Source organism: Palaemon carinicauda, chromosome 18 (assembly GCF_036898095.1).
Source record: "Palaemon carinicauda isolate YSFRI2023 chromosome 18, ASM3689809v2, whole genome shotgun sequence".
NCBI lineage: Eukaryota > Metazoa > Arthropoda > Malacostraca > Decapoda > Palaemonidae > Palaemon > Palaemon carinicauda.
The window spans coordinates 1,568,310-1,593,018 of record NC_090742.1 but is presented as its reverse complement, the minus strand read 5'-3'; the positions used below and the strand labels follow the sequence as shown (position 1 = coordinate 1,593,018).

Below are 24,709 nucleotides of genomic sequence, written 5' to 3'. Positions count from 1 at the left end.
TTTCTTATTTTACAGGTAGATCGTTCAGAGCTAGAAGTGTGTACAACGAGGTGAGAGGAGAAGAGGATGTAATTTCTTATTTTACAGGTAGATCGTTCAGAGCTAGAAGTGTGTACAACGAGGTGAGAGAAGAGGATCGCCGCAAACCAACGATGTACAAATTATAAAAGCCGGTAATCCAGGGCATAAATAACGCAGTTTCTGGACATTCTTCTATTAAAATAATAAGAATTAATTTATTTTTATTTTTATTTTTTTTTTTTGTGCTGTGCTGTGGTGGTAGTGGCACCACCCGCGAAACCTTTTTCGGTGATTCACCATCATAACTTATTGTTTGTGAATTTGTAAGAATATTATTGAAACTGCTATTTGCATTAAATTTGTAAAAATATTGATATTATATTTTTAAAGCCATTTCATTTATTTATTTATTATTAATAAATGATTTTAAAAAAAAGTGCTAGTTGTAATTATTTCTGACAGCACAAACTAGGGTTAAGAGAAGAAACTATACATAATTCTTTTAACTCTTTATTCAAAAATTATTGCTAAATTGGATGACCGTCCCAAACAAGTAGTATTTCAACCGGGTTGCCAAGTTCCCGAATATGTATGGAATTTTTTAAGATAGGTTTGCAGACCTTTCTGTGGCCAACAAACCGGGTTGCTCAGTTGGGTGGTTGGATTTCAGGTCTCTTCGACAACCGCCCGATCCTGCATCGCCTTTCTGAAATAACGTTTCTTTACTTAATAGTTACTTAATAGACCTAATTTGGTATTAATAGAAAATTCCATTGAGCGAATACACAGAAAGATGGGTGACTTATTTTAAAGTCTGGCTACGTTACAATATCAAAACCTACAAATCTGAATAACATTGGTACAATTATACGTTACAATATCAAAACCTACAAATCTGAATAACATTGGTACAATTATATAATGGTTATGACCAGAACCTGATGTTGGTGAACAGCCTAATTATCTAGTGAATTTCCTAAGCAAATTCAAGAGTTTGTATCCTTGAGTGCGATTACATTGAATTCAGAAAACATGGAGTGAATTCACTTTGTAAAGCTAAAATCTGTATAAATTGTCGAGTGAAACTAAAATTGTCGAGTGAGACTTGTCATAAACTAAAATATAATATACGTGGTCGTGTGACAGCAAAGGGATAAATAAATATATGGTAAATCATCCGAGTAAGTTATGCATTATAAAGTACCACAAAAGAGAAAGGAACATAGACTAATTAGCGAACATTCTAGTTAGTGTGTGGAAGCCTAGAACATTCTAGTTAGTGTGTGGAAGCCTGAGACAGTATTCAGTTAGTATATGAGGAGAGTTTGACAATATAATACACCTCTTTTTATATAGTAATAACATTGAGTTGGCTATACATTAATGATAAGGCGAGAATGGAATGGTTGCAGTGATTTGGAGTGTTAAAATTTCCCAGTGCATAAAAAGGAATGGAATGCCTCACTAAGATTTTAATGTATTTCTAGGAGATACATGCCAAAACTAACATTATCCGGGAATGATAGATGAAAGAGGTCATAGAGAAATAAGAGAAGGACTTTTAAAATGTCCATGTGCTTAAAAAGTATTGGAATGCCTCACTAAGGTTTCAATGTATTTCTAGGAGATACATGCCAAAACTAACATTTCTCTATGACCTCTTTTCTCCAATCATTCCCGGATAATAAGAGAGAAGTTTGAAGGACCATATTCTGTCAACTGGATTGAGTTTATCTAATAGATTTTAATACTAGGGGATAGGGTTCCCCTACTGTACAAGACCTGGGAAAAAAAAAAAAAAAAAAAAAAAAAACAGCCTGTACTTCAGAATGATCGTAAGGAAAGTGGTTGTATTGTTATCTTGACGTTTGAGTGTGTGTTTAAGAGATAAAGATTAGATGAATAATAAGCTGGTTCTAGATACTCCCACATACGTTAAAATGTGATAAAAGTAATGGGATCCATGAATGTTTATTACTGTCATAAACAACTGGCAACTATTATTTTCCTGGAGTACTTTCAAGATATTTTGGTTAGTTGTACAAGATTTTGGTCTAGTATATGTTAAGTAGTAAGCATTTACTTCATTCACAGGGCTTCAGTGGTGTGCACTATAAATCCCTACTTAAAGGGAACTGCTAAAATGGCAATATCCCTTTGATTGATGTGTTAGGGAATGTCTGGGAAGAGAATGTGGTGTACGTTTCCAAAGGTACACAAGACCCAAAATTGGATTATAAGAGTATTGGAAAATGATAGAAAAATACGGGGGAGAGAGAGAGAGAGAGAGAGAGAGAGAGAGAGAGAGAGAGAGAGAGAGAGAGAGAGAGAGAGAGAGAGAGAGAGAGAGAGAGAGAGAGAATGATATGAGAGAAATATTTGACTGATCATGTGGAAATTGTGTGTGGTGAATTTGGATATGTTAATTTTAGTAAAAGTGGGGCCATATCAAAGACCGCTGTGTAATTGGAAAGAACCACCGGAATGTTAGATGACTACTCCCATTAATTTGATATTTTTGATTATCATAAACTAATATGATGAGTACCAGTCAAATAATTAAGAAAATAAACAATGAGATGAAAGCTAATATCCAGATTATCGCAGAGTAATGAGAGAAATATACCTAGCATAGGAGGAAAAATAGTGTTGAAGGATGGAAATAGAGAAAATGTGACAACAATCTGGCCTTTGGATACATTAAAATCTTACTCGCAGGTATTCCAATAAATCAACCAACCTTTATCAAAACAATAATCCACTTAATTTGTAACCTATCACTTAATGTTCTTACTATACGCCCAGGCAATCCTATTAGTTTTTGTCATGCAATGAGTTGTAAAAAAGATTACAAAGGTCATAAGAGTGTAACGAATGAGATGGTGTGGGGAGGTAATGAGGAGGGCTGGGGAGGTAATGAGGAGGGCTGGGGAGGAAACTGTTAGCAAGGGAAGATCAGGAGGGAATCGGAGAATTAGATGACAAGAGGATGTCTTCTTAATGTACGGTTAAAGGTGAGAAAGAAGATACAGTCAAGCTCGAATCCTATAAAACTAGGAACATTGACACAACATTTCCTCGTCCCCTACAAACCTGGGACCATTATCACAACCTTTCCTCGCCTCCTGCAAACCTAGGAATATTGACAACATTTTTCTTGCCTCCTACAAAACTAGGACCATTCACACATTTCCTCGTCCCCTACAAACCTGGGACCATTATCACCACCTTTCCTCGCCTCCTGCAAACCTAGGAATATTAACACAACCTTTTTCTTGCCTCCTACAAACCTAAGACCAATGAGACAACCTTTCCTCGCCTCCTACAAACCTAGATATATTGACACCACCTTTTTTTTGCCTCCTACAAACCTAGGACCAATAAGACAACCTTTCCTCGCCTCCTACAAACCTAGGACCATTGACAACCTTTCCTCGCCTCCTACATACCTAGGACCATTGACACAACCTTTCCTCGCCTCCTGCAAACCTAGGAATATTGACACCACCTTTTTCTTGCCTCCTACAAACCTAGGACCAATGAGACAACCTTCCCTCGCCTCCTACAAACCTAGGACCATTGACACAACCTTTCCTCGCCTCCTAAAAACCTATGAATATTGACACCACCTTTTTCTTGCCTCCTACAAACCTAGGACCCACGAGACAACCTTTTCTTGCCTCCTACAAACCTAGGACCATTGACACAACCTTTCCTCGCCTCCTGCAAACCTAGGAACATTGTCACAACCTTTTCTTGCCTCCTACAAACCTAGGACCATTGACACAACCTTTCCTCGCCTCCTACAAACCTAGGACCATTGACACAACCTTTCCTCGTCTCCTACAAACCTAGGACCATTGACACAACCTTTTTCTTGCCTCCTACAAACCTAAGACCAATGACACAACCTTTTTCTTGCCTCCTACAAACCTAAGACCAATGACACAACCTTTCTTCACCTCCTACAAATCTAGGACCATTAACACAACCTTTCCTCGCCTCCTACAAACCTAGGACCATTGACACAACCTTTCCTCGCCTCCTGCAAACTTAGGACCATTGTCACAACCTTTTCTTGCCTCCTACAAACCTAGGACCATTGGCACAATCTTTCCTCACCTCTTACAAACATAGGACCATTGACACAACCTTTCCTCGTCTCTTACAAACCTAGGACCAATGACGCAACCTTTCTTCGCCTCCTACAAGTCTAGGACCATTAACACAAGCTTTCCTCGCCTCCTGCAAACCTAGGACCATTGTCACAACCTTTTCTTGCCTCCTACAAACCTAGGACTATTGACACAACCTTTTTCTTGCCTCCTACAAACCTAGGACCAATCAGACAACCTTTCCTCGCCTCCTACAAATCTAGGAATATTGACACCACCTTTTTCTTGCCTCCTACAAACCTAGGACCAATGAGACAACCTTTCCTCGCCTCCTACAAAACTAAGACCAATGAGACAACTTTCCCCGCCTCCTACAAACCTAGGACCATTGACACCACCTTTCCTCGACTCCTACACACCTAGGAATATTGACACCACCTTTTTCTTGCCTCCTACAAACCTAGGACCAATGAGACAACCTTCCCTCGTCTCCTACAAACCTAAGACCATTGACACAACCTTTCCTCGCCTCCTACAAACCTAGGAATATTGACACAACCTTTTTCTTGCCTCCTACAAACCTAGGACCAATGAAACAACCTTTCCTCGCCTCCTACAAACCTAGGACTATTGACACAACCTTTCCTCGCCTCCTGCAAACTTAGGACCATTGTCACAACCTTTTTCTTGCCTCCTACAAGCCTAGGACCAATGAAACAGCCTTTCTTCGCCTCCTACAAACCTAGCACCATTGACACAATCTTTCCTCGCCTCTTACAAACGTTGGACCATTGACACCTTTCCTCGCCTCTTACAAACGTTGGACCATTGACACCTTTCCTCGCCTCTTACAAACCCTAGGACCATTGACACAACCTTTTTCTTGCCTCCTACAAACCTAAGACCAATGACACAACCTTTCTTCGCCTCCTACAAGTCTAGGACCATTAACACAACCTTTCCTCGCCTCCTGCAAACCTAGGACCATTGTCACAACCTTTTCCTGCCTCCTACAAACCTAGGACCATTGACACAACCTTTCTTCGCCTCCTACAAGCCTAGGACCATTGACACACCCTCCCCCGCCTCCTACAAACCTAGGACCATTGACACAACCTTTCTTCACCTCCTACAAGCCTAGGACTATTGACACACCCTTCCCCCGCCTCCTACAAACCTAGGACCATTGACACAACCTTTCTTCGCCTCCTACATGCCTAGGACCATTGACACACCCTTCCCCCGCCTCCTACAAACCTAGGACCATTGACACAACCTTTCTTCACCTCCTACAAACCTAGGACCATTGACACAACCTTTTTCTTGCCTCCTACAAGCCTAGGACCAATGAAACAGCCTTTCTTCGCCTCCTACAAGCCTAGGACCATTAACACAACCTTTTTCTTGCCTCGTACAAACCTAGGACCATTGACACAACCTTTTTCTTGCCTCCTACAAGCCTAGGACCATTGACACAACCTTTTTCTTGCCTCCTACAAGCCTAGGACCATTGACACAACCTTTCTTCGCCTCCTACAAGCCTAGGACCATTGACACACCCTCCCCCGCCTCCTACAAACCTAGGACCATTGACACAACCTTTCTTCACCTCCTACAAGCCTAGGACTATTGACACACCCTTCCCCCGCCTCCTGCAAACCTAGGACCATTGACACAACCTTTCTTCGCCTCCTACAAGCCTAGGACCATCGACATACCCTTCGCCCGCCTCCTACAAACCTAGGACCATTGACACAACCTTTCTTCACCTCCTACAAGCCTAGGACTATTGACACACCCTTCCCCCTCCTCCTACAAACCTAGGACCATTGACACCACCTTTCTTCGCCTCCTACAAGCCTAGGACCATTGACACACCCTTCCCCCGCCTCCTACAAACCTAGGACCATTGACACAACCCTTCTTCACCTCCTACAAACCTAGGACCATTGACACCACCTTTTTCTTGCCTCCTACATGCCTAGGACCAATGACACAGCCTTTCTTCGCCTCCTACAAGCCTAGGACCATTGACACAACCTTTTTCTTGCCTCGTACAAACCTAGGACCATTGACACAACCATTTCTTGCCTCCTATAAACCTAAAGAAAAAAAAATCCTCTTACACTTGACTCTGAACATTTAATCCCCTCCGAAAAGTCTAGCACATTTGACAACATTTTCTCAACTCCTACAAACCAAGGACTATAGACAACATTTTCTCTCCTCCTTTAAACTTAGGACCATTGCCACTAAAAATTTTAAACCTAGTGATGGATGGTGCAACATCAGATGTCAAAGAGAAGGTATACTTGACTAAAGTAGTAGTTTAAGTTAAGCTATGAATATATAACTAGACACTTGAAGATCAAAGCATGAAGATTTAAAAGACAAAAGCAGAATATCTCTGGATGGGAGAAAAAGGAAGGCAAGCTGCAGTGAAATTGTGGGGTAATGTTAATAAGGCTATGGCGTGCTACACAAGTACGGCGCTGCAATATACCTTGACAGCAGATAGAAATATGCAAAGGGTATCACAGAAGTCACGGCTTTGGCTAAAGTAGTCATTGTACTGAGGAGTAAAAATTAGAAAAGAGGAAAGTTAAAAATTGATAAATAAATGTTGATAGCCTCACAAGAAGGGGAAGAGAGTTGGTTGATGTCATGTAGGGAAGGAAAATCATGATTCCATTTACAGTATACACAAAACTAAATGGAAGAAGGAAAAGTACAAGAAAACTTATAAAAAACTGTATTTACCAGGAGAAATTGGGTTGGAATTATTCGCCATCAAGATTTACAGGAGAATGTCACAAAGGTTCAGCGTATCAGTGATTTGAGCCTTCTGGAAGAGTTGTAAACGTTGTAGAGGATGTTAAGTGAGTGTATGTGGTGTTGTAGCCAGAGATTTTAGTAGTTTGGCCTTCTGGAAGCATTAAAAAAATATATAGGATGTCTGAGGAAAGAGCTGCCATTGATTTAAGCCTTTGGAAGCATTGTAAACGTTATAGTCTTTCTGAGAAATTATTTGGCAGTGATTTTAGTCTTCTGACAGCGTTGGAAATATTTTAGAGGTTGACGCATTAGATTAAATGTTGGCGGAAGATAGTGTATGGCATATCTCAGAATACACCCCTCAACAAGGATGTAGTGAAGAGGAGAAATTCAGAGGGAAATTAGAATATGTAGAAAGTTCTAGGAAGTGAACTATTAGTGTTATTTGGGAAAATGAATGCTCATTTAGGTTCGAGTCCCGGTGGCTTTAAAGGAATATATGGGGGGAAAAGGTTTTAGAAGAAAAACTTCGAAGGTAAAAGATTGTTAGAATTAGAAGAAACTATGAATCCTGTAGTCTTAGATACAGAGTTTGAGAAAATAAGTCATCTGGTAACATAAAAGTGGACTAAACGAGACTCAAATCGGCTGTTTTGGTTAGGGAAAAAAGGCTAGAAAATCCTTATGGATGGATTGTATGGCTATTTCAAATGAATCAGTTGTAGCTCAACATAAACTGGTGGTGGTAGATGATATGTTGAAAGCAATAAAGGAATGAAAATTCCTAATCAGGAATAGGAGGACCAAAATTTAAAAGCAGAAGGGCGAGAAGGTAAGAGTTTAGAAGTAAAGTGGAAAGAGCCAGAGAAGAGAGGTAATAAAGCAGAACCTCAGAATAACCAAGAGAGACATGGGATTTTATGAGAGAGATTGTGGTGACAGTAGCAGCTGAAGTATGTGGGAGGACAAGTGGTAAACAGCAACAGGAAATAGTAACATGGTAAAGGGAAGTAGTATAGCCAGAAGAAGGTGGAAAAGGTGGAAAGAAGATAACTATCAAACTAGTAAGGAATATAGATGGATAAAGAGGGAAACAAAGAAAATGGTAGCAATTGCAATGGGAAAAGTGGTGTGACATGATGAGAACCCGGATGGAGAAAAAATAATATAAAGAATTCCAGAAGTGAGAAGAAAAGATAGGCTGGGTGTAGAAGAGGTAGAAATTATCAAGATGAAAATGAAAATATCTTAATCGAGGATAAGGAAATAAACAGAAGACGGAAAGACGATTTTTTTTCACAAGTATCAAACACTGAAAATGAGTGTGAGGAACTGGACATGGTTCCTCTAGTAGAGGGACCAATAGTAAACATTGGAGAGTGAAGTCGAGAACCCTTTAATGGAAGGAAAATTAAAGATAGCTGAAGGAAAATCAGTAGTAATAACAACGAATAAAGCATTGGGAAATCTAGGCAAAGATTGGGTGCACAAACTATTGAGAAAGATCTAGGATGTAAGGAAATCCTGAAGGACTGGTTCAATACTTATGTTTAAATTATATAAACAAATGGGATAAGTGATAAACTGTGAGAACTACAGAGAATAAGGCTTCTGAAGACAGTATTCAAGATTGATTGATTGATTGATTTGAGGTTTTCTGGCATTCTCCAGTATTCAAGATACAAAGAATAGTAGAAGTAAGGTTGAAAGCGTTGATTGATATAAATGAGCGGCAGTTTGGGTCTATGAAATGAAAAAAAAAACGCAGTAGATGCTATCTTTATAGTAAGACGAATTCAAGAGAAGAATTAAAGAATTAAAAAGGAGAGAGAGAGAGAGAGAGAGAGAGAGAGAGAGAGAGAGAGAGAGAGAGAGAGAGAGAGAGAGAGAGAGAGAGAGAGGAGAGAGAGAGAGAGAGAGAGTGTGTTACAAGGAATTACAAGGATTTTGGATGTCTCGAAGACTTTTTAGTCTATCCGCGGAGACTACACTTGCTCTGGTAGAGAGAGAGAGAGAGAAAGAGAGAGAGAGAGAGAGAGAGAGAGAGAGGAGAGAGAGAGAGAGAGAGAGAGGAGAGAGAGAGAGAGAGAGAGAGAGAACCGAAGTTGGTATAAAGGGGCAGGACCCGCTGGACAGAAAATATGAAGAAACTGAGGCCTTCTCTGTGGAGGTTGGCCACCATCTGTTATAAGTCCATTCCTATTTCTAGTCATTAGACACTCTTTGTCATCAGAATTAAGGAACAACAAAAAACTGATGGTTACTGAAGATTTAGTCATTATAGCTGGCACAAAAGAAGAACTGCTAAAAAAGGGTTTCAGCATGGAATGGGCCCTTGAAAGAAAAGGATTGAAGGTGAACACAGGAAAGACAGAGCAAATAATTAGCAATACAGAAGGGCATAAAATAAACAATCAAGTGGAAGAGGGTACTGTGACGGGCCGAGAGAAGGTTGTGACTCAGTTGCTTGCATCCTGCCTTTGAGTCGCAACCTTCTCTCGGCCCGTCACCAGTACATTGCTTAAACAGAACAATAAGTTTAAGTTCTTGGATCAATAATAACAGAGGGAGGGAAGTATTGAGAAAGCAGTAAAAGTGAAAAAATTCGTGGAGAAAATGGAGAGCAGTGGTGAATTTTAGAAAAAAATGCAATTAAGACTCAAAATTAAGATCTATAAGATAGTTGCCAAGCCTATAACGCTGAGCATAAACCCAGGAAAGTGGAAGGATTGTTGGGAAAACTGAGGATGAGGATAATAAGATGGATTGCTGGAATATCAGTACTTGAAAGGAGTCGAGTCAAAATATAAGAAGACTGTATGGTGTATGTATTGAAAAAGATATGGCTAGGGAAGCTCGTTTGAGATATCATGGTTATATACTCAGGGAGGAAATGGAACCTTGGAGGAGGATGGAACCAACCAAGAGAGCTTAAAACATACAAATGAGGGAGAGGGGGGGGGGGGGGGGGGGGGCAGTGTGGGTCGACAGCGGTTGAGATGGAATAGAAATTGTGAGGAGGGATATGGGTAGAGTGGGACTCGGGAAGATGATGAAAGAATAGAAATTGATGGAGAAAGTTGACTCAAGCGTCCAACCTTCCTATACAGTGATGCTAATGGGGTCAAAGGAGGAAAAGTTGTGTCATTTATCCTAGGATTGTAGGAGGTAAGTTAAGGTTGTGTCATTTATCCTAGGATTGTAGGAGGTAAGTTAAGGTTGTGTCAATGGTCCTAGGTTTGTAGGAGGCAAGATAAGGTTGTGTCAATGGTCCTAGGTTTGTAGGAGGCAAGATAAGGTTGTGTCAATGGTCCTAGGCTTGTAGAAGGCTAGGAAAGGTTGTGTCAATGGTCCTAGGTTTGTAGGAGGCTAGAAAGGTTGTGTCAATGGTCCTAGGTTTGTAGGAGGCTAGGAAAGGTTGTGTCAATGGTCCTAGGTTTGTAGGAGGCTAGGAAAGGTTGTGTCAATGGTCCTAGGTTTGTAGGAGGCGAGATAAGGTTGTGTCAATGGTCCCAGGTTTGTAGGAGGCAAGATGAGGTTGTGTCAATGGTCCTAGGTTTGTAGGACGCAAGATAAGGTTTGTGTCAATGGTCCTAGGTTTGTAGGAGGCAAGATAAGGTTGTGTCAATGGTCCTAGGTTTGTAGGAGGCAAAAAAAAAAGGTTGTGTCAATGGTCCCAGGTTTGTAGGAGGCAAGATAAGGTTGTGTCAATGGTCCTAGGTTTGTAGGAGGCAAGATAAGGTTGTGTCAATGGTCCTAGGTTTGTAGGAGGCAAGATAAGTTGTGTCAATGGTCCTAGGTTTGTAGGAGGCAAGATAAGTTGTGTCAATGATCCTAGGTTTGTAGGAGGCAAGATAAGGTTGTCTCAATGGTCTTAGATTTGTAGAAGGCAAGATAAGGTGGTGTCAATGGTCCTAGATTTGTAGGAGGCAAGTTAAGGTCGTGTCAATGGTCCTAGGTTTGTAGGAGGCAAGATAAGGTCGTGTCAATGGTCCTAGGTTTGTAGGAGGCAAGATAAGGTGGTGTCAATGGTCCTAGGTTTGTAGGAGGCAAGATAAGAATGTGTCAATGGTCCTAGGTTTGTAGGAGGCGAGATAAGGTTGTGTCAATGGTCCTAGGTTTGTAGAAGGCTAGGAAAGGTTGTGTCAATGGCCCTAGGTTTGTAGGAGGCTAGGAAAGGTTGTGTCAATGGTCCTAGGTTTGTAGGAGGCTAGGAAAGGTTGTGTCAATGGTCCTAGGTTTGTAGGAGGCTAGGAAAGGTTGTGTCAATGGTCCTAGGTTTGTAGGAGGCAAGATAAGGTTGTGTCAATGGTCCCAGGTTTGTAGGAGGCAAAATAAGGTTGTGTCAATGGTCCTAGGTTTGTAGGAGGCAAGATTAGGTTGTGTCAATGGTCCTAGGTTTGTAGGAGGCAAGATAAGGTTGTGTCAATGGTCCTAGGTTTGTAGGAGGCAAGAAAAAGGTTGTGTCAATGGTCCCAGGTTTGTAGGAGGCAAGATAAGGTTGTGTCAATGGTCCCAGGTTTGTAGGAGGCAAGATAAGGTTGTGTCAATGGTCCTAGGTTTGTAGGAGGCAAGATAAGTTGTGTCAATGGTCCTAGGTTTGTAGGAGGCAAGATAAGGTTGTCTCAATGGTCTTAGGTTTGTAGGAGGCAAGATAAGGTTGTCTCAATGGTCTTAGGTTTGTAGGAGGCAAGATAAGGTTGTGTCAATGGTCCTAGGTTTGTAGGAGGCAAGATAAGGTTGTGTCAATGGTCCTAGATTTGTAGAAGGCAAGATAAGGTTGTGTCAATGGTCCTAGATTTGTAGGAGGCAAGATAAGGTCGTGTCAATAGTCCTAGGTTTGTAGGAGGCAAGATAAGATTGTGTCAATGGTCCTAAGTTTGTAGGAGGCAAGATAAGGTTGTGTCAAGGGTCCAAGGCTTGTAGATTTAGAAATTAACCAAAGAATACAATGTACTTGGATGAATTGGAAGAGGTCATTAGCAATGGTGGGAGACAACGATGATCAGTGTGGAAGGCTAAACGAAGGTCATATAAAGATATAGTTAAATCAGAAATATTCTATGCGGCTGAAACACTGGTGTTAAATTAGGCTAAAGACAGAAAGACAGAGGTACCAAAAATAAGGCTGTTGAGATAGATGTATGAATTACGAGAAGAGACAGTATTAGATATCATTGTAAGAGGAACACTCGTAGTAAATACAGTACCAAGGAAGGTTAAGCAAGAGGGACGTGTAGTTTGGTCATGTTGTACAAAGGGAGGAGTACCATGTTTGTAAAAGGACCATAACGATGGATGAAGGTGGAAAAGAAGAGAAAAGTCACGCATGAGATGATAACATAACAGAGCAAATAATATATGAAAGAAAGGATTACGAGAGCAAGACAATCAGGATACAATGAGAAGCAGGAGCTGAGCACAAAGAGGAGGGCTTTTGCTGTGGAGGATTGGACCTGACCACTTTTCATTCCAAGGATGTTTTCACAAACTATCCTAGAATGAATGGTTTCAATGCAATCCCTTCTCAAGGGATGATTAAAGTGCTACCTATTTTCAGGGAAGGTTTCAACTTGAACCTTGTATCAAGGAACGAGTTAATACGTACAAACATAAACCAGTCACACTTATAGTAATTGGTCAAAGCTTAACAGAGGAGGAGGAGAATGATTTGTATGTCTTGAAAAGGCACTATAAAACGAAGCATGACGAAAACAAGAGGCTACCTGGGTGACTAAATAGGGTATTATTGTTACTATAAAACTACAAAAAGGGAAAATAGTGGCATGTGTATCGGAGATACTTTGAGACAAAAGTTTAAAATTCGATGGCTTGTTAGTACCGAATTCTTTGCTATTCATTACATAATGAAGAAACCTTATTGAGATTGGAGAGGTAGTCTCCCGAGAGTTAATGTATGCAGATAATCTAGTGATAGCTAAAGAATTAAAAGTTATACTTGTAATAACGTTTTAAAAACTGGAAAAGAAAAACAGCGAGGGAGAGAATTGAAATCACATAAGCAAAGAAATGACAGTAAGAGAAAATGCCACCTTTCAAGGTCTGGTAAAGGGCAACCCGGGAATGTGAGATATGTATGTAGGTAGAAAAGTTGGAAGCTAAATGGCAAATGGGAAAAGCGAAGATTATTTGAAAGGAATGAAATAAGCATCTCACACGGCAGAGGGAAGAGGAAAAATATTCAGGATAGAGAAGTGGTTGAGGGAAGATAATTAATAAATAGAGAAACGCTAATAACGAAGACGCTGAAACAGCTGTGGTAGTCTTTTAAAACCATATTATGGAAACTGATATGTTACAGGAACAGGCAGAGATCATTGCATGTGAAAAGAGTTAAAAGGAACCTCTGAGACATTGCACTTGGAGAAACCACAGGACCATCCAAAATAATATATCAGGGCAGGTCAATAAGTGGACCAACACACAAAGGAACCTTTTGAGCATATTCATCAAATCAGAAGAAGTGGAATAAAAGTGTTTAAGAGTAATCTTATTGCTTGAATAAGCTGTAAAATATTGGAAAAGACTGGGGAAATTGGTTAAAGTTTATCAGTTTTGCCTCTTGCAAGAGCTTTTAGACCATAGATGCAGTCTTTGTAAGTAGCTACATTAGAAAATGTACAATAAGGAAAGGAATATTTATACATGATTCTAAGCATTGAGAAAACATATAGAGAAGTACTCGTGCAAATAATTATATGGATATAATGAAGGTAGTGGTAACCAGAAAGACTCAGCTAGTGGTTCGTGTTTTACCATACGAAATTATTCGAGTGGAGACAGTGGAATATGCATTGGACCAATTTGAGATAAATGTTGGTCTTAAGGATCAGTCTTAATGTTGTTGTTTAGTATAATGGTTGGAAATACATTAAAGAAACGGAGTCCCTGAACTGTAGTGTTAACAGTAGTAAACAAGAAAGAGTTTACCGTGTTGTTAAGAAAACTGGATGAGTGGAATGGGCAAGGGAGTGGAATGGATAAGGGAGTGGAATGGACAAGGGAGTGGAATGGACAAGAGAGTGGAATGGACAAGGGAGTAGAATGGACAAGGGAGTGGAATGGACAAGGGAGTGGAATGGACAAGGGAGTGGAATGGACAAGGGAGTGGAATGGACAAGGGAGTGGAATGGACAAAGGGAGTGGAATGGACAAAGGGAGTGGAATGGACAAGGGAGTGGAATAGACAAGAGAGTGGAATGGACAAGGGAGTGGAATAGACAAGAGAGTGGAATGGACAAGGAAGTGGAATGGACAAGGGAGTGGAATAGACAAAGGGAGTGGAATAGACAAAGGGAGTGGAATAGACAAAGGGAGTGGAATGGACAAAGGGAGTGGAATGGACAAGGGAGTGGAATGGAAGAGGGAGTGGAATGGACAAAGTAGTGGAATGGACAAGGGAGTGGAATGGAAGAGGGAGTGGAATGGACAAGGGAGTGGAATAGACAAAGAGAGTGGAATGGACGAGATAGTGGAATAGGTAAGGGAGTGGAATAGACAAGGGAGTGGAATAGACAAGGGAGTGGAATGGACAAAGGGAGTGGAATGGACAAAGGGAGTGGAATGGACAAGATAGTGGAATAGGCAAGGGAGTGGAATAGACAAGGGAGTGGAATGGACAAAGGGAGTGGAATAGACAAAGAGAGTGGAATGGACAAAGGGAGTGGAATAGACAAAGGGAGTGGAATAGACAAAGAGAGTGGAATGGACAAAGTGAGTGGAATGGACAAGGGAGTGGAATGGACAAGATAATGGAATAGACAAGGGAGTGGAATGGACTAGGGAGTGGAATGGACTAGGGAGTGGAATGGACTAGGGAGTGGAATGGACAAGGGAGTGGAATGGACAAGATAATGGAATAGACAAGGGAGTGGAATGGATTAGGGAGTGGAATGGAAGAGGGAGTGGAATGGACAAGGGAGTGGAACAGACAAAGGGAGTGGAATAGGCAAGGGAGTGGAATAGGCAAGGGAGTGGAATAGACAAGGGAGTGGAATGGACAAAGGGAGTGGAATGGACAAGATAGTGGAATAGGCAAGGGAGTGGAATAGACAAGGGAGTGGAATGGACAAAGGGAGTGGAATGGACAAAGGGAGTGGAATAGACAAAGGGAGTGGAATGGACAAAGTGAGTGGAATGGACAAGGGAGTGGAATGGACAAGATAATGGAATAGACAAGGGAGTGGAATGGACAAAGGGAGTGGAATGGACAAGGGAGTGGAATGGACTAGGGAGTGGAATGGACAAGGGAGTGGAATGGACAAGATAATGGAATAGACAAGGGAGTGGAATGGACAAAGGGAGTGGAATGGACAAGGGAGTGGAATGGACTAGGGAGTGGAATGAACTAGGGAGTGGAATGAACAAGATAATGGAATAGACAAGGGAGTGGAATGGACTAGGGAGTGGAATGAACTAGGGAGTGGAATGAACAAGATAATGGAATAGACAAGGGAGTGGAATGGACAAGGGAGTGGAATGGACTAGGGAGTGGAATGAACTAGGGAGTGGAATGAACAAGATAATGGAATAGACAAGGGAGTGGAATGGACAAGGGAGTGGAATGGACTAGGGAGTGGAATGAACTAGGGAGTGGAATGAACAAGATAATGGAATAGACAAGGGAGTGGAATGGACAAAGGGAGTGGAATGGACAAGGGAGCGGAATGGACTAGGGAGTGGAATGGACAAAGGGAGTGGAATGGACAAGGGAGTGGAATGGACTAGGGAGTGAAAATCCACGCAAGAAAAAGAAAGCTGATGGTGAAGAAGATTCAGAAAAAATAATGAGTTAATTTCACGAAAGTGATATGGATGTTGTCAGAGGAGACACGTATAATGAAAAATGTCTTCGAAAAGGTGTAATTTTAAAAGACTAACATATAGACTAATGTATATTTGTACGATCAGTATGAATTTTATAAAACCTGACGAATTTGAGTTTGTGTTAGAAAATATAAGTATGATTAACACCTCGATAGCTTTGCAAGTATAGGTTTTTTGCTTTTAAACGAATCACTCCTATTTTCACAAAAAACACCCAAAGGTTATTTCATTCAAAGCTCACCTGTAATTACTGAGGTACACAACAGCTTCACCTTCAAAAGTCTTGGTCAAAAGATCGGAAGGACACATACCGCAAGGGAGGCCTCTTGGCTTATCTGAAAAATTTCAAGAATTATCAGTCTAGTACTTAAATTTGTAAACAACATTGATTAAATAAAAAATTATGGTTTGAGAGAGAGAGAGAGAGAGAGAGAGAGAGAGAGAGAGAGAGAGAGAGAGAGAGAGAGAGAGAGAGAGAGAGGTTTGTTATTAACACAAGTACATTATATACATATATGCATCTCTACATATACAACAACAACAATAAATGCAGCAGTTTCTATAGTCCACTATAGACCAAATGCCTCAGACATGTCCTTTCGGGGATTCATGTCTGGTGCTTGACCAGTTTTTATCACCCCGCTGGCGATGGGGACTTTAGTATGATCGCTCACGGCAAACCAACCTAGTATGGGTGGCCCTGACTAGTACAGCTTTGCTGATCATGGCGATACACAAACCCTTTCACCATGTTAGGGTATTCCAAATCAGAAAGGGACTGTATGCAGTATACACATATACATACATACAAACATACATACATACAGAGAGAGAGAGAGAGAGAGAGAGAGAGAGAGAGAGAGAGAGAGAGAGAGAGAGGAGAGAGAGAGAGAGATTTGCTAGTGTGTAATAATCAACTGATTTTCAGAATTAAAAAAAAAAAAACTCACCACAAAACAGGAATTCTCCCTGAAATAAGTAGAAAATTATATTGAAATTTACTTACATTGTATTTATTACTAACAATAGCAGCAGCAGCAGCAGTAGTAGTGGTGTGTTACTGAATCACACGATGTCTTTTTCCATCAAAAGCAGAATTTTTCCTCTGAAAAAGTAAGAAATTATTAGCAGTCTTATACTTTTAGTTATAAGAGAGATTATTATTATTATTATTATTATTATTATTATTATTATTACAACCCTACCAGGTTAATAATAATAATAATAATAATAGAAATAATAATAATTACCATTAATATTATCATTATTATTATTATTATTATTATCCCTGTTACAACCCTACCAACAACAACAACAGCAATAATAATAATAATTATTATTATTATTAAAATCATCATTATTATTATTATTATTATTATTATTATTATTATTATTATTATTATTATTATTATTATTATTATTATTATTATCATCATCTCTGCTACAACCCTAACAGGAAAATGAATAATGGTACAACCATAAAGGCTCCAACAGAGAAAATAGCCCATTGTGAAAAGTAAATGAGAGCTGCAAAGAATAAAATATGAGAAAGAATAAAAAAAAGCCAAAAAAATATATATTAAAATCAGTAACAAAGACAAATAGATAAGCATAAACAATGAAGAAGATAACTATCAAATTTCTTGACCTTTTGCTCTACTTTGACCTTTGACCTTAACATGTATTAATCGGTGTGGATTTTCATACACTTAAATATGAACCAATTTTGAAGTCACGGTGACAACGATGTCCAAACTTGTGAGTGATTACGTGAAATGGACATTTTGCTTGACCGTGACCTTGACCTTTGACCTTGACCTACCAAAATTTAATCACTCCAAGCTTTTAACATAACAGCTAATCCATGCAAATTTAATTAATATACGATTAAAATTGTGGCCAGGAATCTGTTCACAAACAGACACAAACAGGGGATAAACCATAACCTCCTTCCAACTTCGTTAGCGGACGTAAAAATAGCATTTGAAAAATGTTTAAACTTTCTAAAGTTGAAAGGTTTGTTGATTGGTCAGGGACGCTACATTCTTACAACTTGTTATTTTATGTTTTAAAAATATGTTTTGTTTATATTTTGTTGTTAGTTGGTTGTTTTCAGGTGAACTTTGAAGAAGGGTTTTTAAATGATCATATTCTAAAGTTTTGCTTGGAATTTCTAACGGGTTTGATGACATTGAGTTAACACCACAGAGAAGGAGGAGGAGGAGGAGGGAGAGAGAGAGAGAGAGAGAGAGAGAGAGAGAGAGAGAGAGAGAGCGGGAATTTTACATAATTCAAATAAGATCAGTTTATTAAGTTGAACCCTAACCAAAAATTTGTGCACATGTTTTGAAACTTTTAATGAGCCAAATAAACTTTGCAGAAAGCCATAGACAAATGAATAAAGTGTCTCTCTCTCTCTCTCTCTCTCTCTCTCTCTCTCTCTCTTCATGGAAAGCTAACGTCTCTTGCAAGCTTACGAAAATTCGAAGAAAAACGTCATTTTTTTTTTTAAATTATTAATCCCATTAAAGATTAAGCTCATCTATTAAAAGCCAGAAACAAGAATCTTTTCAAGAGATGTCAAAGCAAACGAGGATAGAAACAACCACAAGAAAGGCTTGGTTAAAATGGTGTCTGGATTCAGTTCCAGTTTCATCATAGATGCTTACCAGAACGTCAGCTGGGTAAGCCCAACGGCCCACTGTGGTGCCCAAACATAGCAGTGGCCTCCTCAGTAAACAGCTTAAACTCACGGTCCCAGGCTAGGATCGATCTGCTGCCATGTGAGAGCTAGGCGAATACGTTACCACTGTACTAGCCAGGAGGTTCATGTCTTATTTATAGTAACAACTTGATCCTGCTTCAATAGTTTTTATTTCGAATAAATTTTCACAGATGAAAAAATGAAAACTTGATTGGATTAGATTGATGAATTTGGACAACATCGCCCCCAGAAAGTAAAATTTGAGAAGCTGGACATCAAACTGCGAGAATGGGAATGAAGGTAAAGCAAAGAGCTAAAACGTTAAGCATGAGGGACCTAAGAGATGATTTCAAGTAATTTAATGTCTACAGTACGCCGTGAGAAATTTACTGACGGCACAACCTACACTACGGAGCGTAACATCGAGATTATAAAAATATTCAGATCCGAAACGTCTTAAAACACTTCGAAGAGAAGGACTTTAAACATTGAATTTCTTATTGCACATTTCAAAGTACCCCCAGGCATCAATACGCGAGCGAGCGTGTCAGCTTGGCCCAACGAAAGCCAATTAACAATTAGATTGTAAGCATTGTCTAAATATCTATTTAGACTCAAGTACCACATTTAGGTCTCAACAACAAAGGAATACTGGAGGAAATGGGACCATATTCTGACACTAATCTCAGCGGTTAGCATTAGCCGATTACCTCTGCAGCGAGAGAGAGAGAGAGAGAGAGAGAGAGAGAGAGAGAGAGAGAGAGAGAGAGAGAGAGAGATTACAGTACATCTCTACCTCCACTAGGTATATCTATGAACCTTTTTCACTCAGCGTTGTGAGTTAAAGCCTATTAATAAATTAATAGGCTCGAAGTGTATTTTAATTAGGAAAGTAAGAGTTAGACATGCTTATGACCCATATAGACTATTCGAAATTAGTGTGAATCATGCAATAGGAGGAAGAACGTTTAGTTATGCTGCACCGGGACTCTTCAACGACCTTCCACTTAAATGTCAAGAATAGCAAAAATGTGGCAGCCTTCAAAAAAAAAAAAAAAAAAAAACCTGAAGACTTATCTTTTTGGAAAGCGTTATAATAGTGATCTGAAAACTATTAAGCCTGAATACAAATTCTAGCGAATAACTGAAATGATACAGAGCAAAATATTAACTGGAAAGAAATTATTTTCTCACACAAAGGCCCGCTTGAACAGACCCCTTAGTGGCTGATGGAGGGCGAGAAATAAATCCCTAAAAGTAAGAAAAGTAAAGTCCCATGCACCCTGCGTAAGAATGCTTACACGCTTACAAGCACATGCAAGAAAAGTTCTTACATACAAACAGACTGAGGTCTCGAACTTTCGCACATTTCTACATAAATATTTCCTTGAGGAAGAACCAGGAATAATCGGAATCTAAAAATTAATAACGTGGACACAAGATCATGGAATGAAACGACACGTAAATATTTACTTGAAGGAGAACCAGGAATAATATGGAACTAAAAATTGATAACGTGGATATGAGATCATACAATGAAACGGCACCTAAATGTCTGCTTGAAGGAGAACCGGGAATAATATTAAACTAAAAATTGATAACGTGGATATGAGATCATACAATGAAACGGCACCTAAATGTCTGCTTGAAGGAGAACCGGGAATAATATTAAACTAAAAATTGATAACGTGGACACGAGATCATGGAATGAAACGACACCTAAATATTTGCTTGAAGGAGAACCAGGAATAATATGGATCTAAGAATTGATGACCCGGACACGAGATCATGGAATGAAACGACACCTGAATATCTGCTTGAAGGAGAACCAGGAATAATAGGGATCTAAGAATTGATGACGCGGACACGAGATCATGGAATGAAACGGCACCTAAATGTCTGCTTGAAGGAGAACCTGGAATAATATGGATCTAAGAATTGATGACGTGGACACGAGATCATGGAATGAAACGACACCTGAATATTTGCTTGAAGGAGAACCAGGAATAATATGGATCTAAGAATTGATGACGTGGACACGAGATCATGGAATGAAACGACACCTAAATATTTGCTCGAAGGAGAACCAGGAATAATATGGATCTAAGTATTGATGACGTGGACACGAGATCATGGAATGAAACGACACCTGAATATTTGCTTGAAGGAGAACCAGGAATAATATGGATCTAAGAATTGATGACCCGGACACGAGATCATGGAATGAAACGACACCTGAATATCTGCTTGAAGGAGAACCAGGAATAATAGGGATCTAAGAATTGATGACGCGGACACGAGATCATGGAATGAAACGGCACCTAAATGTCTGCTTGAAGGAGAACCTGGAATAATATGGATCTAAGAATTGATGACGTGGACACGAGATCATGGAATGAAACGACACCTGAATATTTGCTTGAAGGAGAACCAGGAATAATATGGATCTAAGAATTGATGACGTGGACACGAGATCATGGAATGAAACGACACCTAAATATTTGCTCGAAGGAGAACCAGGAATAATATGGATCTAAGTATTGATGACGTGGACACGAGATCATGGAATGAAACGACACCTGAATATTTGCTTGAAGGAGAACCAGGAATAATAGGGATCTAAGAATTGATGACGCGGACACGAGATCATGGAATGAAACGGCACCTAAATGTCTGCTTGAAGGAGAACCTGGAATAATATGGATCTAAGAATTGATGACGTGGACACGAGATCATGGAATGAAACGACACCTGAATATTTGCTTGAAGGAGAACCAGGAATAATATGGATCTAAGAATTGATGACGTGGACACGAGATCATGGAATGAAACGACACCTGAATATTTGCTTGAAGGAGAACCAGGAATAATATGGATCTAAGAATTGATGACCCGGACACGAGATCATGGAATGAAACGACACCTGAATATCTGCTTGAAGGAGAACCAGGAATAATAGGGATCTAAGAATTGATGACGCGGACACGAGATCATGGAATGAAACGGCACCTAAATGTCTGCTTGAAGGAGAACCTGGAATAATATGGATCTAAGAATTGATGACGTGGACACGAGATCATGGAATGAAACGGCACCTAAATGTCTGCTTGAAGGAGAACCAGGAATAATATGGATCTAAGAATTGATGACGTGGACACGAGATCATGGAATGAAACGACACCTGAATATTTGCTTGAAGGAGAACCAGGAATAATATGGATCTAAGTATTGATGACGTGGACACGAGATCATGGAATGAAACGACACCTGAATATTTGCTCGAAGGAGAACCAGGAATAATATGGAACTAATAATTAATAACGTGGACATGAGATCATGGAATGAAACAGCTGCCAAAATGAAGTGTCTGTTATTTTCCTAGCGTCTAAATCCAAGGAAAACTAATTAGAATATCCATCTAATTAACCCTATTCACTTCCTCGTGCAACTGGTGGTGGTTGAAAGCTACTTAAGGGAGTCTCAGAAACAACAGCTGTTGGAATTTCCATCCTTAAGGTCATTCTTACTATTTCAAACTTTGTAGACTATTTATTCGGTAATTTATTAAGTACGAAAAGCTTTTAGGCGAGCTCCTGAAATCACGGTCTGCTAAACAGCGAGTTAAATTTTAAAACTAATAACCTAACTATTTGTTTATCATAAACATGCACAAGTTATCTGAAGAATTATAAAACAAGACCGTTCTAATTGTCCATTCCTCACTCGAACTCATGTCCAGCATACTGCCAGGCAGGGACGTTACTTATAGGTTACAACAAACACCAAAATGGCATTAAGGGACTCTGTTTCTGAAATTTGCAACTTTACAATGAAAGGGAATAACAAAATATAACTTACAATTCACCAAATTAGTTAAATATATTTCAGTACAATTTTCTAAACTTTTCCTATACAGAAAAGTGAACCCAATTTACTCTTTTCTTTAGAAATAAATCCTTAAGCAACTTCACTTACTTCACCAACCTTAAATATCAACGTTTCATTTCAGAATAACCTCTTTCTTATAATGACTATATTGAAAATAAAACTTATTCCGGGACTCCAAAGGCCATGTTAACAAAATACGGCACAAAATCAAGCCCCTCACATACACAGATTGCCCGGACCTTATTTCCGGACGGGAGCTCTTAGACACTGTTATAAACCCCAGCAAAATCAAGAATGCCTTAAGTCTGAACTCAATTAATACAAAAGAGCTCTTACCACCTACAATACGAAACTCTTCACCCATTACGTTCCAAATGGGCGAGGCATCTGTCCACAAAGTGGTCATTTCTAGGGGCCAAACACGGCCTTCGACCGAACCCAGGCCGTCCACACACATTTTGAAACCCTCTGCTAATTTACATGATTTTAACCGCTGTTCTAAACTACAAATGGCCCCAACTCTAAATTCTAACTTATTTCTTAATGGTTGTAATTTTGATGAAGTGGCTTCTAGCTTTCCATAACTGATTAAAATTATATTTGAATAATGCATTTATTGAATTATTGCGTATGGGAGGTTTTGTATACTTATCGACTATTAATGCGTTTATTGCATTATTGCGTATGAAAATTTGTGCATACTTATCGACTTTTTCTACGCCCAGGAGTTCATGAATAAGCAGCTATAATTTGACCAAGGGTTGAGTGTAATAAGTCTAAATAGATAGAGGTGATACTCATCTGATATTTGGTGCCTCAATAAATCTAAAGAACCAAACTTCTAGAAAAAAAACAATTCTTGAATAAAAAACCCCAATTCTTGAAAAAAAAAAACACACCCAACTTCTTAAAAAACCCAACTTCTTGGAAAAATAAACCTTAAGTTCTTGAGAAAATCAACCTCACTTCTTGGAATAAGAACCCCACTTCATGTGTCATTAAGCATTATGAGATTATACTTTCCCACCTTTGAATACAAAGAAAAAGACATAGCAACGGAAATTAAAACGAATAACACTGTAGTTTTAGAATCTGAGTGTCCATAATTAATAAAGGCCCCCGTGCCGAAAGGTACACTAACAAAATTCGAAGAAAGCAAAGCTTTTAAACTCTGAGCAGACCGCAAGGAGGGTTGGGAGCCTACATTGGATAATATGACCTTTAAAATATGAATGTAGAAGGAAGAAGCTGGACTACAAGATGGAGGTGTAGTAAAAGGATAAAAAACAAGTAAGGAAAGCTATGCGTCAATGCAATCCCGCAAAATCCCTCAATGTAATGCTTACAGTTCACCGTATGAGGCAAAGTAGAGGGGCATTCTCCCTTCACCCTGTGAGAGAGAGAGAGAGAGAGAGAGAGAGAGAGAGAGAGAGAGAGAGAGAGAGAGAGAGAGAGAGAGTGTCAGTCAGTTTTCATCACTGGTATTGGGTATGGAAAATGAGACCCTGGTTTCTCCTTTGCCTTATTCTATATTTACATCTTCCAAAAACAACTTAAGCACCAAATAGCTACGAAATCCCCACAAGAGAAGGCTAGTGGGGATTCGCACGCAATTTCTATAACAACTTATAGCTAGTTTAGCTTGCATACCGTAATTGAAAACGTTTGTGCAGACTTGTAATTGGTTGTATACCATAATAACTAAAAACGTTTTTGTAAAGAGTATAAAATACCTAAAGTTCACGTCACTAGTCCATTTTTGGGGGGAGGGGTAAATAGTCATTTGAGATAGTCTAGTTGGTTGAAAGTAATCTCATTAGTCAATATTGGTGCCACATGCTCGTGTTACATTAAAGGAGTCGAAATCCTTTAATATGTTCCACCGCCAGGTTTCCACGTGCAGACGTCACTACCAGGCGACACAGAAGGATATTTAGATTTAAAAAGTATAAAGATTTATCGATTAAATATCGACTTAAATCTATTTAAAATTGACTTCGTGCCTCCCATGGGACCACCATTACTGACTGAGTGTAAGCTATTGTTCCAAGACGGTCCAGGGTCAATGTCCGGAGTCCATTGCTTTGAAATGTATATACTCTCTTACCTACTGTACATAAAAATCAACTTTCTATGTAATCCTGCTACTGCTGCTGCTTTTGTTGTTGTTGTTGTTGTAGTAGTAGATTGCCTGGCCCATGTGGCCAAGCACAGGCTCTTGCAATTCTGTAGCTGTTTATCAAAATACTGCTGAATCATGTCGTTAGGTGGAAAGTGGTAGAGCTCCAGTTTTGAATAGTCTTGTAACAGGACATATGCGTTCTGTGATGAACAAAAACTCATCTTCTGGCTAAGGATA

General features: G+C 39.5%; 1 long non-coding RNA gene across 1 annotated transcript; it reads right to left on the bottom strand.

The window, feature by feature from the left end:
* Positions 1-650: 650 nt before the first annotated feature.
* LOC137656934 (uncharacterized) lies at positions 651-24,709 on the bottom strand. The gene is made up of 4 exons (XR_011047050.1): positions 24,458-24,709; positions 16,765-16,863; positions 16,000-16,093; positions 651-727 (listed from the first exon to the last, which is right to left on the bottom strand). It is a non-coding gene; the product is annotated as an uncharacterized lncRNA (long non-coding RNA).